The sequence below is a fragment of the Poeciliopsis prolifica genome, unplaced genomic scaffold (assembly GCF_027474105.1).
Source record: "Poeciliopsis prolifica strain line A6 unplaced genomic scaffold, Auburn_PproV2 SCAFFOLD102, whole genome shotgun sequence".
NCBI lineage: Eukaryota > Metazoa > Chordata > Actinopteri > Cyprinodontiformes > Poeciliidae > Poeciliopsis > Poeciliopsis prolifica.
In genome coordinates, this window is record NW_026562477.1 from 646,826 (window position 1) to 661,358 (window position 14,533).

A 14,533-nucleotide genomic window follows, 5' to 3' on the forward strand; every position below is an offset into this window, starting at 1 on the left:
CATTCATCCATTCACTCATACATTCTCTGGCTGAAGAGACCCAGAAAATCTTCTGGCAAATTTCTTGCAGAATTTTGAACCACTTCAACTAATTTGGCTCTTTTGCAAAGGCTCCTCGAAGACAGAATCCCATCTTGAATCCATTCGTTTCCTGTCAACCCTTACAGAAGAAAACACCTAAATATTTGAACTACAACCTTGACGCAGAAACCCACATCCGAAAGTGGTCAGCCCTTTCATTCATTAAACAAAATTTGATTCTTATTTTTTTCTCATTGTTGATACAATACATGCATCAACCGACTACAGGGGCCTGTACAGAGTAACAGGAGGCCCAGATGGTGATGAAGAGCAGCATGTAGAAGACTTACTGTATGTGAATGGAAATGAGACGTTATGGGAATGTACTGCCAATCTGACATTTGTATTTTTTATGAATTTGTGCTCTTATGTTTGTGGCTGTTGTCCTTTTTGGATGTGCTGTTTTATTGTTGTACTGCAGTTTTGCCCCTGGTTCCAAAACAAATTTCTCTTACGGGAGACTAATAAATAATCTTAAGTTCATAACACTGGAAATGTTTTTCTGTTAAGATGCTCTTTGTTCTATACAATGCAGATTGACTGAGAACAGAATGTTCTAATATCTAGAGGAGAAGGGATATATCTATGGCTTGCTCTGAATTTGTTTTTGTTACAATGAGCTTTTTCCTGACTTGTTTAGAGAAATACACTATTTTGATTTAGAATTTTACTTTTAAATCCCCAAATCATCATTGTCTTTCATGTTGCTGCTCGCTTGCTCAGCGGGACATGGCGGATGCCACCCTAATGAACTGATGTGAAAGTATTTAACTCCCACAAATTTACAGTAAAAACCAGGCTTTCATCTCCTACAGACTTACAAAAAAAGAGCATATTCATGAAAAGAAAAAAAGACATTTATGTTGAAAGTGAGCAGTCAGATTTCAGAATGAAGTTAGTGGACTATGCAGAAACAAAACCTGCAAATGAGATTTTCTTTGACTAAAGGAAAATGACTTTTTTTGGATGGTTAATGATGATGCTGATCAGCACTTCAAGAAGGCCCTCTGCTTGAATCGCAGCAGGAACCTGCATGTTTTCCAAGCGAATGCAGGGGTTCTCTCTGTTGACCTCAAACAGTTCATCAGCATTCCCCCTGGGTGTGTGTGTGTGTGTGTGTGTGTGTGTGTGTGTGTGTGTGTGTGTGTGTGTGTGTGTGTGTGTGTGCGCGCGCGCGTGTGTGTGTGTGTGTTGGTTTTGTTTGTCCCCATGTACCGTTAATAAGGTGGCAATTTTCCCAAGATGTACCCGGATCAAACATTGATATATATTGATTAATTCATGTGCGTTTCATATGCCATTATGGAATCCCATATCAAACAAATTGATCTTTAACTCATTCGGTGACCTACATAACTGCTCCCAAGCAGTTCCTATGCTGAACAGAAGTTGATTCAGAGATATCTAATGGTGGCTGGTTGATGACTGAAATCTAGTTTCTGGGTCTCAATGGATAAAAAGAACAATGTACGATATGAGTTTCCTGCAGCTCAGAAATATAGTCTTTTCAATCTGAAGGCTAAAGACTAAACACAAACAACAGGATCCCTATACATATGATATGTTACTAGTTATCCACCCACATCTACATCCTCCTCTTGCATTCATGCATCGTTTTAGACGTGTTTAGCTAATATTTCTTTATCTAAAATTCTGTTTAAATAATGGTAGATTTTTATGCAGGCAGACAGGAAAGTTGAAAGCACAAACCTCTTTTTAATGGTTTCAACAGTAACTGGCTGAAAAGCGAGTGGTGTGTTTCACAGAAACACAAAAAGAAAAGCTGAAAGAGGTGTACGTTCTAACAAGGTCCATGCATGAAACAATCTTTTGTTGAATCAATCAATGATGCAAAAAGATCACAGTGCTCAGTTCAAGACCCTTGTGTCTCATTAATAGTCTCTGAAATGTTGAAAAAGAAAAAAAAAACTAATTCAAATTGTCCACAACTTTGCTGCAGAGTGCAGTAAATTGATAGAGGATTCTCTCATCCTTATTCTCAACGTTAGCAAGATTCTTAAGAAAACCAAAAGGTTCTGGATCAATTTTTGTTTTCACTGGTATGAAGGTGAATGCAGATCTAACAGTAATGTGAGAAAGAGCTGAAGTACTGAGGAAAATTAGGAACATTACACCCAAAAACTTAATTTCCTGGAAGTGTGACCATCGAGGAACTGGCCAGGGTAAGTGTTTGGTTTAACCAATAATCCTTATATTGATTGAAGTGGTTAAGGTCACACCGTCTGCGTTTGTCAATCAAGACATGATAATCCAAAAAGCCTGAACAGAAGGGAACCAGACTTCTCATAATTCATCTCACACCTAAAAGGCTTTTTCAGTTCTAAACATGGATTCAGCAATCACTCAAAAGTTTGACCAAACACAAGAAGAGTCAGCTCATCAGATCGACACCAAGCGGCTCAACTACATCTCAAGGCTGAACCGAAAGCAAGGCAAGTCAAGCGATGGATGTGACCCCTAGTAACATCAACGGTGACCTTGACAAGCCTTTAGGCAGAATTTGTCTGACGACACTGCTAAGATGACACAATCCCAATCCGTGGTCAAAGAGAGCTTCAAAGTAATAGAAATTGGCTTTTATTTTATAAATGCTGTTGTCTGGTCACCTTCAAATCAATCAATCAAGTTTTATTTGTATAGCACATTTCAGCAGCGAGGCTTTTCAAAGCGCTTCACATCATAAACACAAAAACACAAAGTCATGCAGAATAGAATCAACAATCAAATCATTACATTAAGTCAAGATCCATCGTTAAATTCATAATCGATTAAATTTCAAATTCAGCTCTAAACAGGTGGGTTTTTTAGTCAAGATTTAAAGGAAGTCAGTGTTTCAGCTGTTTTACAGTTTTCTGGACGTCTGCTCCAAATTTGTGGTGCATAGATACTGAATGTTGTTTCTCCTCATTTGGTTCTGGTTCTGGAAGCAGAACAGAACCAGAACCTGAGAGGTCTGCAAGGTTGATACAACAGCAGCAGATCTCTAACGTGTTGTTGTGCTGAGCCGTTCAGGGATTTGTAAACCAACAACAGTATAACAGTCTGTTCTCTGATCTACAGGGAGCCAGTGGAGGGACTTTAAAACTGCTGTTATGTCTCTATCTTCCTGGTTTTAGTGAGAACAGGAGCAGCAGCTTCTGGATCAGCTGCAGCTGTTTGATTGATTTGTTGGACAGGCCTGTGAAGACGATGTTGCAATAATCAATGCGACTAAAGATAAACGCATGGATGAGTTTCTCTAGATTTCGCCGAGACATTAGATCTCTAATCCTGGAGATGTTCTTCAGGTGATAGAAGGCCGACTTTGTAATTGTCTTTTTGTGGCTCTGAAGTCAGGTGGACCACATTTCCAGCCACGTCTTTAACAGATCCCTAACAAGTCGGATTCATTAGAAATCTGATTCCGCCCCCCGAGTCGTGATCCTCGACATTTAGCGAAACCAGCGGAGTGGATAAACTAATTATCTCGTTGTCTAATCAGCCAAAACTTCCTTTTGCTGAATGTTAAATATACAATTTCCAACAAACCACACAGTTGGGCGCTGGGGTGTGGGTTGGCATTTTTTTTTCAAGGTGTCAAATGCCAATTTAAAGTTGGGTATTAAGTATTTTCTTTGAGAGAAAATCAAAAGAAGTCAAAGTTTTATTTTCCTGGCTGAAGCGTTTTGTGCTTTTTACTGGAGGGAATCGACGCTCCATGGCTCAAGTGACAGACACCCAACTGTGAAATGTGTTCTGTATTAGACTTTTTTGGCGGTTAAAGAAAAAAATTGAGAATGGTCACCTTTTTTGCAAATGAGTGTGAAATATAAATTCACAAGTAGAAGGAGTCGAGAGTCTGGGTGGGAAATGTCCCCAGCGAATGATTTTGCTCTCTGCTTCCTTTGTTTTAAAGAGTCTAGTTTAAATCCAGACACATCGAGTTCATTTATCACAATCAAAACTGCTGGCATTAATTATCAGAAAATGTTAATTACCCTGACAGCTGTAGGTTTCTTAAACTGATCAGTCATACTCCACAAACCTAAGTCTGAATGAGCTTCTTCCCCCATGTAACCACAGATACATCATTTCTGATTAGGGCGACATAATGTTCTTTATTCTTTAAACGAGCGACAGTAATTAGTAGGAGGCTGTCGTTTTCATTTTCACATTATTCTTCTTTCTTTATTCCACGTTTTCTCTCTGGTAATGTGTTCCAGTCTGGTGGCGGCGGCGCAGAGGCGAAGCCAGGCAGCGAGCTTTAACCAGGGGCCCGTTCATGTGTCATTGCGGATCGTCTCAGAGGTGACACGATATGAAGGCGGCAGGACAGCTGATTAACACCAGGCTCCAATCTGAAACTCTTAATTACATTTTTTTTCCCCTCAGCTCTGAGACCAGCTTCGGTCTCCTCACGGTACATACTGATGGGATGGGAAGCGGAGCACACATCACCATCGGCTGCAGGTGCACCCAGCTAGACGCTGCGGACGCACTAAAAGCATCAGGAGTGAGCCGAGCATAATTAAAATTGCAATAAGTTGTCCTTTCAGGGGCATTACGCCATCCATCAAGCACTTGATCCATCGGCACAAGCCATCTCATGATGGCTCAGCAGCTGCTTACTCTGACATCTGCTGCGACAACTCTGCTTTAGCAGACACTCAAATGTGCTGCTGATGCCACCTTGCACACTATCCATTACGCTTTCCACCTGCCATATCCACCATCGACAAGGGGGAATCATTTCCCAACAGGAAATGACAAAAACTTTGTAACCAAACAAACTTACTTAGAACAAAAACTGGAAAGTTACTCTTTAAAGTTTATGCAGATCCTTTTGGTTCGGTTCTAGTTTTTAATCAGGGGAAAAAGCTCAGTGCACAACTCTTCACTGCAGTGGTGTTCTAGGGAGGCAGTGGGGCGACGACTCGGGAGATTCTGCTTTCCCCATCTCATCACGAGGTGCTGTCACAGGCAGAAGGTTTCACTTTGTGCTAACAACAGCAGGCTGACAAACAAAAGCAGCTGGTGCCATGTGCTGCCCAACATCATCCTGTGTGACGTGCCAAGCGTTGTCACGGTCAGGGCTTTTTAAACGAGTCATTTCTGACCGGAACCTCGTGGCTGAGGTTCTGGACCTACAACAGAACCCTATGCATGCTGGTATACATTTAACTTACTTCAAAGAGAGGTAAAACATCTCATTAAAATAATTGCTGTAAAGTTTTGCGCTAAAGTCATTACTTTATAATTTGCTTCCCAGAGTCAGACTTTTTTATGAACACAACTTCCTTCTTCACAAAATGCAGGCCAAATGGAGCGATGCTGCATTTCAGTCATAGTAGAATTTCTCGTCATGAGACATTTCTACTGCTAGAGATGCACATTTCTTTTGGTTGTATTTACCCAGAATGCCCTGAGTTGTAGTCTACTTCCTATATCCGACTGGTGTTCTTACTGTGATATTAAACCATACAGTAAATTTTATGGGTAAATATAGACATGTATATTCTATTTATTATCTTTTGGTTAAAATGTACAAGTATAAACCACTGATAACAGCTAATTGACATTTGAGCCTGCTCCAGTAAAGTCTGCTGTAGTTCAGAACAAACATCCAGTTGGTATTTTTGTCTAAAACTAACAAAAAACAGCTTGACCTCATAAAATACAGAAATATCTGACTCCAAAAACTGGCACTTTCAAAGAGAAAAAACATTATTTACAAGAAATATGACTTTTATCCATTTTTTTTAACTGAACAATCAATTAGTCAAAATTAACTTTGTATTTTTCCCACATTAACGACTTGGGCTCATTTTTTTAACTCATGCGTGACACTGAATGATTTGGTTTTATCACATGGGAGCATGATAAAAAGACTTTTCAAACAGCCGTTATATATCTCGCCAGGCTTCAGTGCAGCTGCAAGAGGCTCTTCATAAACCAATTAGATGAAGAAAAGGTCATGCAGCAGCCTTTGAGAAAAAGAGATAAAAGCCTGATTGTATTGGCTCAGTCGCTAATTTTGACCATCACACTTTCCTCTTATTCAGTCGAGGACGGGCGAGCAGAGAAGATGAGTCGGTGAGCTCATTTTGCTACTTTTCAGAACATTGCTGATAAAATGAGCAAACTTATCAAATTGTGCTGCACATGCCCAGATCTGTGGGCTCGTATAATGCTGAAAGTGTCTGACAGATGAAAAACTGATCTCAATCTATAATGAAAGTCTGTAAGAATAACAGGAGACATGAATCAATTGAAACCAGAAGACATAAAATAGTCAAGTGTATGGAAAACCCCAAGTGAAGCTACTGCAGACTGCACATCCAGTTTTTCTATGAGGTAAAACATTTTTATTTTCATTAGCTTCATTAATGGAAGATGAAAACCTTTGGGGGCCATTTTCAGACACCAGACCACATATGTGTAGGTTTGAGTAGCTTTTTTCCTCTAATAAATGAAAATGTATTTATTCAAATTGATGTATTCAGATTATCTTTCCTAAGCAATTGATAGAAGGCAAAAACAAATTGTAGGAGTATTTTTTTTCCTCAGATTGAGAGCTGGTGGACATGAATGCAGCTTTCAATAGAAGCCTAAGAGAAGTTTTCAATGCATATAAAGTTTAAAAATAAAAGATCATTAATATTTGCTAAAAGATATCAGTGTCATGAGTATTTAATATGTTACAATTAAAAATACTTATGTTTTTATATAAATGAATATGTTCCTGCTAAGGTTAAAAGAAACTGCTGCCACTATTCGATTTGTCTCATCTTTAAATGTTCGGTCCTCTAGGATAGTCAATCGGCTGCTACATCCTCAGATCTGATGAGTCATTTTTGTTCTCAGGGTGAGAAGAAAAGAAAAGTCATTTCTCACCTCCTGCAGTTACAGCCTGATCGAGGTTGGTGCTTAAATGCATGAACAAAATACCATCTGTTGCTGCAAAGAATTAAGACACTTAGCTCTCATAAGGACACTTGATCTCATATTTCTGGTGTTTTCTTGGTAAAAGACTTTCAGTAACCATTTGAAAAGAAGGCATATTTCTTCTGTCTCTCATTCACCAAGGCACAGTGGATACTGCTGAAGTGTCTCTGCTTTCTCAAGCCAGCAAGATGAGGAACACGGCCAAAAAAAGCACCCAGCAGGACAAGGTTCTGTTGCCAATGGAGATGTTGTTGCAGCATGAGATACAAATAAAAAGAAAGAAAGATGCAGATCAAACAGAACGAGGTATAAACTCTGCATTTATTTGATCTTTTTCTGGGAAGGGAATTGGTTTGCATCAGAGAAAGCTCTTCGAATGTAAAATAACATGTATGTCATCTGCATATAGAGACATTTTAATGCAGAATGTATGGGGGTTCTTTTATGAGCAAAAAGCTTATATGAAGAGTTCAGAATGAAATAGTTAAAAGAAAACCCTCCATATGTGGTGTAGCAATAAACTTGCCTCCCCTTGCTGCTGCTCTCTTTGTGTCTCTAGCAGGATGGCTTCACTATAAATAGGGATCCTCAGAGAAGCAAGGTAATAAATGTGTTCGGGTTTTGGAATGAAGAATAATGCCTCTGCAGTTAAGTCTCTCTGATGGGCAGATATATCACAGAACCTGAGCTCTCATCATCAACTCGGAGCAGCCAACTGTCTGCACTTTTTAGATCAGGCGTAATTCAGCAGCATTGAAACGAAAGCAGGTAAAAGAAGACGTGAGAGCTCTCTGCTCCGTGTCTCTGGCCGTTCCCTGCTTGCCCTCCCTCTTGGATATTTCCCTGGCCCCTATCTCTATCGCCTGCCCTCATTTCTATCATTCCGTCTGAAAGTTCAGGCCTTTCATTGACTTTGCTGACTCTCAGACTCTGAGGACTACTGTAGTTGAGTCTTCCAATCGCAGAGCTGACATCTCTTCTCAATTAAATCCAACACCTTGCCTGCAGACTGGAATGGCTTCACTGGTCAATTAAAAGCAGAATTTTGCTGGTGCTGATGGGAAAGAACCACGAGGTAAGGGTTCAATCTGTAACCGTGGGTAACTGACTCGTCTGTCTCAAACATTGTGTCAGCATGGCCAAACAAGGATATATGTAAAAATGTGGGGCTTTTAAATCTATATTTTAAGTAAAAATAAAACTCTGTTACAGTTAATGTCAAGATCCGATCTGCATGTTTTTTTATTGTCAGAGAGTACACAGGCTGTTATAGAAATGACAAAAAAATAAAACCAAACATTTTTAAAAGAGCAGATTCTGCCTCCAAAGACAAATATAGTGTCAAGGAAAACAAATCTGTCATGAATTTCATTTTATGTCCAGGTAGTACAGAAAAAATGAGAGCTAAAAGTCTGGCTGTTGGCCCAAAGGGGCTTGTTGAACTATGGTAAACAGAGGAGAGTTATGTCTTCAGGAGAAGACAAACAGCATTTAATATGGTGCCTGGGAGCAGCCATGAATCCTGGTGTTTTTATGTGGCGGTGGAGACTGAAAGCACTGCATGATGGGTATGAATCCAAGGCAACAGGACTTTATGTAGATACTGAAAATCAATTAATCAAAGAAATGTTTAAACCTACATTGTGGCTGGACGTCCTTTGTTCCCCTGAACTGGAAGAAGACTCAGTTCTGCTAAAATCAATACTTTGTTGAAGTTTTCAAACCTGAAACAGTACAGCTTTAGTATGCTGCACACTGGTTTACATATCAAATCTTTTTACTCTAAGGGTAGAAAATACACTTTCTATCAAATCTAAAGAAACATTTGAAGTTTTTTTTATGTTTACTGGCCTGGTGTTTTCTATATATACAAGAAATGAATCAAATATCGGTGTTATTCATCCAATGCACTTTATGTATTGAGATGCTGTTTGTTTACAGAGGGGTCTCTGGGATATTGCCTTTTCACTCCAATGGCAGCAGTAGAAATATTGCTTCCTGATTCTATTCTGTAGGACCAAACAGCAGATAGAAAGATTTTATCTAAATAAAATTATATCCACACTGTCAAAACCCACGAACACGTGGATTTCATCAACACACACATCCTCAGCAGGCATATGGGAGGCATAAACCAGATATTTACATACCCTGTGTAAGAACAGTGTCGCCTTTTCACCTGCATGTCACCATCTGACACTTAAGATCAAATTTCTCCTGGTTTCGGTCAGCTGGGATTAACAATTAGTTCCATTTACAGTTTTTACTTTCTTCAAACTCACAAGTTTATATACACCAAGATTACTTAATGTGGCTCCATCATGCTTTTAAATCCTTCCTTTTCTCTGCACTACACTCAAAGAAACTTTTTACTCCAAAGTTTATTAAAGATGGCAACAACAGAAGACTTGTCTTTCCAACCGTACATGTTGGACCAAGAGTCTGACCCCGAGTCTGACCCAGAGTCTGACCCCGAGTCTGACCCCGAGTCTGACCCAGAGTCTGACCCAGAGTCTGACCCCGAGTCTGACCCAGAGTCTGACCCCGAGTCTGACCCAGAGTCTGACCCCGAGTCTGACCCAGAGTCTGACCCCGAGTCTGACCCAGAGTCTGACCCCGAGTCTGACCCAGAGTCTGACCCAGAGTCTGACCCGGAGCAGCAGAATGAAGACAACGAACCTGCAGACCCAAGCATTCAAATGCATTCAAATGAATGCATCACAAAGGGGTGAGTACTGTACCTGCACCTTCACCATTCATACCAAATACCTACAATATGGAGCGTAGTTTAACTCTAGTGTCCATGCATGTCAGATACCTTTTCAAATATTAATACTAAACAATGCAGTAAAAAAAAGCCTGGACATAATTAAGGGGTTAGTTAACAGGACCATTAAGAATGTCACTAAATGCGTTTCGATCATGTGTTCCTCTGCACCTGTGCAAAAACGGCAAAAATGAATAAATAAATACATAAATAAATAAAGCCAAATAATTCTATCCCAAACATGTAGAGATGTAAAAATCGGTCAGTCGAGAACGTTTCGGCTCTCAGAGTCGGCTCTTTGAAATGAATGACGGGAGCTGGTTCCTCACAGAGAGCCGTTCTTCATTATTAGCATAGCCCTGTGGTCAATCACATGCGAGGACATGAAATCAAACCATTATGTAAAAACAGAGAGAGGGGAACGAACAGTCAGATGAGCCGAAAGAGCCGGCTCTTCTTTGAGAGCCGAGCCACAAGAGATGGCTCTCTGAAGAGAGCCGGAATTCCCATCACTACAGCGCAGTCGTGTCCTGAAGGAGGCAGCTAAAAGCTAGCTAGCAGACAGCGCTAACAGAAGCAGGAGGCTAAATGCTACCATCAATATCAACACACAACGTTCCTGTCGACAATGAGCTTTGCTGTCATTTTAGCGCTATTAGCAGCTTACCTCTTTGCTGTGTTTCCACAGAGAGAAGGAACTGATGCTTCAATCACACCAAGTGTTTCGGAAAATCCCTGATGCTGGCAGAAGTCCATAAGTGCCCCAAAAACGGATTTCCGCTCCGATGTGGGTCCATTCAACTTAACAAAATACAACTTAACACTTGGATGAGGCTGTGATGCTGCACAGCGACGGCAGCGAACATTTTCACCTGGTTGTGACCAACTGCGGCACATCTGAACTTGGACGACACAAATCGCTTCGAGGAAAAGTAAAATGGCGGATTCACCAAACACAACACTGGAGGTCATGACCTTCTTTCGAAGCTCCACAGCAAATGTGGTGACGTCATAGCCAATATAACGTTACAACGAATAAAGAAAAATGAGCAGACTGAAAAATGTAACTAACAGAATATAAAGATATCGATGCAGTATCTGGAGAGAATACATTTATTTTTTGCACTCCTAGACATTCAAAGTACAAAAAATTTATTTGTGGGGTAAAAAAGTGGATTTTGCAAGAAATGGTCCCTATAAACTATTTGGGAAAGCCATTCTTAAATTGAACATCTTCAATATTGAACATAAGATGAAGAACATCCCACATTGAACACAAGATGTTCTTCACCATATGAAGACGCTCCTACACTGAACATCTTCAGCTCAATAATTTGTTCAACATAAGATGTTCAACGGTTTATCCCATGCAGGTCAGTGAGCGCAAACATGCAATGAAGCGCCTGTTGGGCAATGAAACGTCTGCTCATGGCGCCACCAAAGAACCGACTAGCGGTACTCAGATTCAGCATACCTTCATATCCTCCATACCTAATTTGTTTTTATGATGTCTGAGATTGTTGTCTGTTGTGTTTGGGAACTTGTGTGATGTGAGAGGTTAGCTGCGGATTGAGAGTGCAGGCACAGGTAAAATGCAAGCTCAAATCGTACATGAATCCAGTTTCTTTGATATGTGTGGGGTGGTGTGTGTATGTAGAGAGAGTTTGTGTTGAACTCTTTTTCTGGTATTTAAATGCTTTTATAATGCACGGGTGCAAAATGACCCATCAGACAGTCCTTGGAAATTCTTCCTGCATTAACATCCACAGCAACTCTTTGAAGATACTAAAGCTATGAGTGACAATTAATCTACCTTTGAGATAGTTTTGTATTAAATTAATGAAAGTTTTAAACCTTAAAAATTTACAGGATGTCTGCTTCGTGAACTAAATCTGGGAACGGGTTCCACAGGAGAACCTAAAGGATTCAGCTTCATTACAAAGAACTCTAAGATCCATCAGTGCCATCCCTACAGATATATCTGTTATTGAGTGTTTTTGCTCATATATGCCAATGTACATTGTGCATAGCAGCTATATGCATCAGAAATCTGTCCACAAGAAAATCCTGGCCTTCAAAGCAATAAACAAGACAAGAGCCATCTTATGTTGCAGATTTCTTTTTCTATTGCTTTTATTTGAACCGTATAACAGCAGCACTATTGAACTTACTGTTTCATGTCTTTCCTCTCTAATATATCTGGAAGGTGAGGAAAGTGCTGTGTGGCAGTGCTTTAATATCAGCAATAAGGAGGTTTATTTGAACAAGATGTTGAACAAACACCTCGGCTTAGTGTTGAAGTGTGTGTGTTCATGTGCTTTTAGGAAGCACACACTCAAAGGTAGGATCAGCACATCATTAAGTAATTCCCTAAGAACCTGAAGCCTCTCATATTTCCAAGATGGGCAGATGTCCCACAATCCATAATACACTTGATGAATTAAAATGGCAGGCTGCCAATTAAGAACATTTAAAAAAAAGTCCTTCGATTGAATTTTCCAAAGTTTATATATTGCATACATTAAGAGCTTTCACACAAGTTATTCATAGAGGTGAATAAGTGAAGTATTTGACAGAGTTGTTGGGACAAAGAGAATGCCACTTAAAATATGGCATGTGGTAAATAAAACAGCACATTTCAGAAGGATGCACCTGTAAAGGAACAGAGGTCACAGGTCAGAGGAGACATTTAAAGCAGAGTTAGGTTCTATAACAATATTGCAAACTTTGAAAATCTCAGAGTTCTGTTCAATCCCTCATCTGACCATGGAGAGAAGGATCAGACCAACTGTTGACCTGCCCAGTCATGGACGTCCACTGGCTGGCTGGGCGAACAGAGCATTCATCAGCAAGGCCCATGATAGCTCTGGGGGAGGTGCAGAGATTCACAGCTCCGGTCAGATGATGTGTCTAACAGGGAACTAACAGCACATCATTTTGAAAACATTGCTATGGTGAGACTTGGTGGTGGCTGCATCATGGTGTGACTGTTCAGAAGAAAGGAAAACCAGTTAAAGACTTCAGCAGTTGATGCAGAAATGTTAAAGTTGATCATCATCACTTATGCGGGACATTCTATCTATTCCAGCTTCAGATGACAGAAAACGTATTGGTCAGCATCCAGACTATTAGCCTGACAACAGAATAACTGGTATTGTCTTTGAAATATAACCCAATGCTAATTTCTCTTCTGAGGGCCAAATAAAGGATTATTGGTTTCTTTCTGCCTCTCGGACTCCTGAGCTCTGCCTTCTTTACCTTTTCTGCTCTCATCGCAGTCACATGCAAACACAATCAGCAGATCAATTTCTTTGGGTTGGATTGATGGCCTGTGAGATTTCTGCTGACTAAGGCATTGCCAAATATAGTGAGTTATTGGGAAATTATGCTTTGGTGCCACTCTATCCGCGGAGGTGATGCACTTTGTCAATCCTGATCTTTAGCTGCTGTCACTGCGGCACCGACCTGCAAGCCTCAACGACTTGGAGCTGCTTAAGGAGACATAGCTGTTGTCACTACTGGAGTGATAAATGCATCCCAATGAAGTTATTTAGATCAATAGCAGGAAACTCCTACATTTGCCAAATTAATTTTAGTCTGAACCTGCAGAAAATTAGGCTCCCGGGATGCTGATTGAGGGAAAATGAATCAGGTGAGGAACGTGGTTGAATCGCTGAGTGGTGGAAGCAAACTACTGTCAGTGTGTGGTCAGGGTGATGAAACAAAGGGAACCAGAATTTCTCTTTCTTCCTTCATGCCCGGTCATTTCCATATGTCCCCCCTGCTCTCCTTCCCATCCATCACATTTCACTCTGGGCAAGACAGCTGTCTGGAGCCAAAGCATATTCGCAGTTCAGCAGTCCATCAAATTGCTCCAAATACAGTAATTCTTCAGTCAAGCTGCAGCAGGGGGTGCAGAGGAGGGGGGCAGGAAGTGTCAAAGAAGCAGAGCTGTGTTTGTCAATCTGCTTACCTTAACCACCTCAGACCCTGACATGCTAACTTTGTATGCATGGGAAAAAGCCAAATGTCATTACTCAGAGCTTCTGCTCCAAATACATAAACAGCTGCTTTCAGTGATTAGAAACTTCCAGAGGAAAGAAACAGTTTGATGACTTTGTTATGAAACCTAACATTCCATTAAGTATTAAACCAGATTTCTAATATTAATTATTTGTGTTTCATATAATGAAGTTGTTGAAATGCAGGTTCTTGTCACACAGTAAAGAGGAAGGCTGCTTTCTCCACCATGTACAGTGAAATGTCACAAGGCTGAGAAGTGTGTTTGGATAACAAGACCTCATTAAGCGCACAGTGTGAGGTATAAAGGTCAGACAGGTTGTAAAGACTCACATCATGTCTTCATGGATAAGGTCTCCGTCATATATTTGGTCAGACTGTTTTAGAGCAAGTTCCATCTGCTCTACACACAAACAAATATCACATGGGTTGGTCGGGAGGACAGAAGTTAGGCTGCATGCTTGAAAACCTGCCACAGATTGGTTTCTTTCTTCATGTCAGCTTCTAAATACAGGATTTATTAAAGCTCTGTATGTCTGCCTTCATTCCTATTCATCTGACCTGCGTTAGTCCATTAGTATTATTAATAATCACAACTCCATGAGGCAACGTAATGTCATATCTTGCATACTTCAAAATGTCTGAGGTGATTCATGTTCCAAAGAAATCCCAAAACCTAAATCTTAAACCTTAGGCTTAGCTTGTAGCTGGTACTACTGG

General features: G+C 40.3%; 1 protein-coding gene across 3 annotated transcripts in view; it reads right to left on the bottom strand.

Moving 5' to 3' along the window:
• The window catches only part of sorcs3a (sortilin related VPS10 domain containing receptor 3a), a 189,612-nt gene that overhangs the window by 123,984 nt on the left and 51,095 nt on the right, over positions 1–14,533 (bottom strand). The window contains exon 1 of one of the 3 annotated variants that reach the window (XM_055023516.1): positions 10,461–10,734. The exons of the other annotated variants lie outside the window; for them this stretch is intronic. The gene's annotated coding sequence lies outside the window, so the exon portion shown is untranslated. Of the gene's footprint in view, positions 1–10,460; positions 10,735–14,533 lie in introns of those variants that run through there. 3 annotated transcript variants of the gene reach the window in all.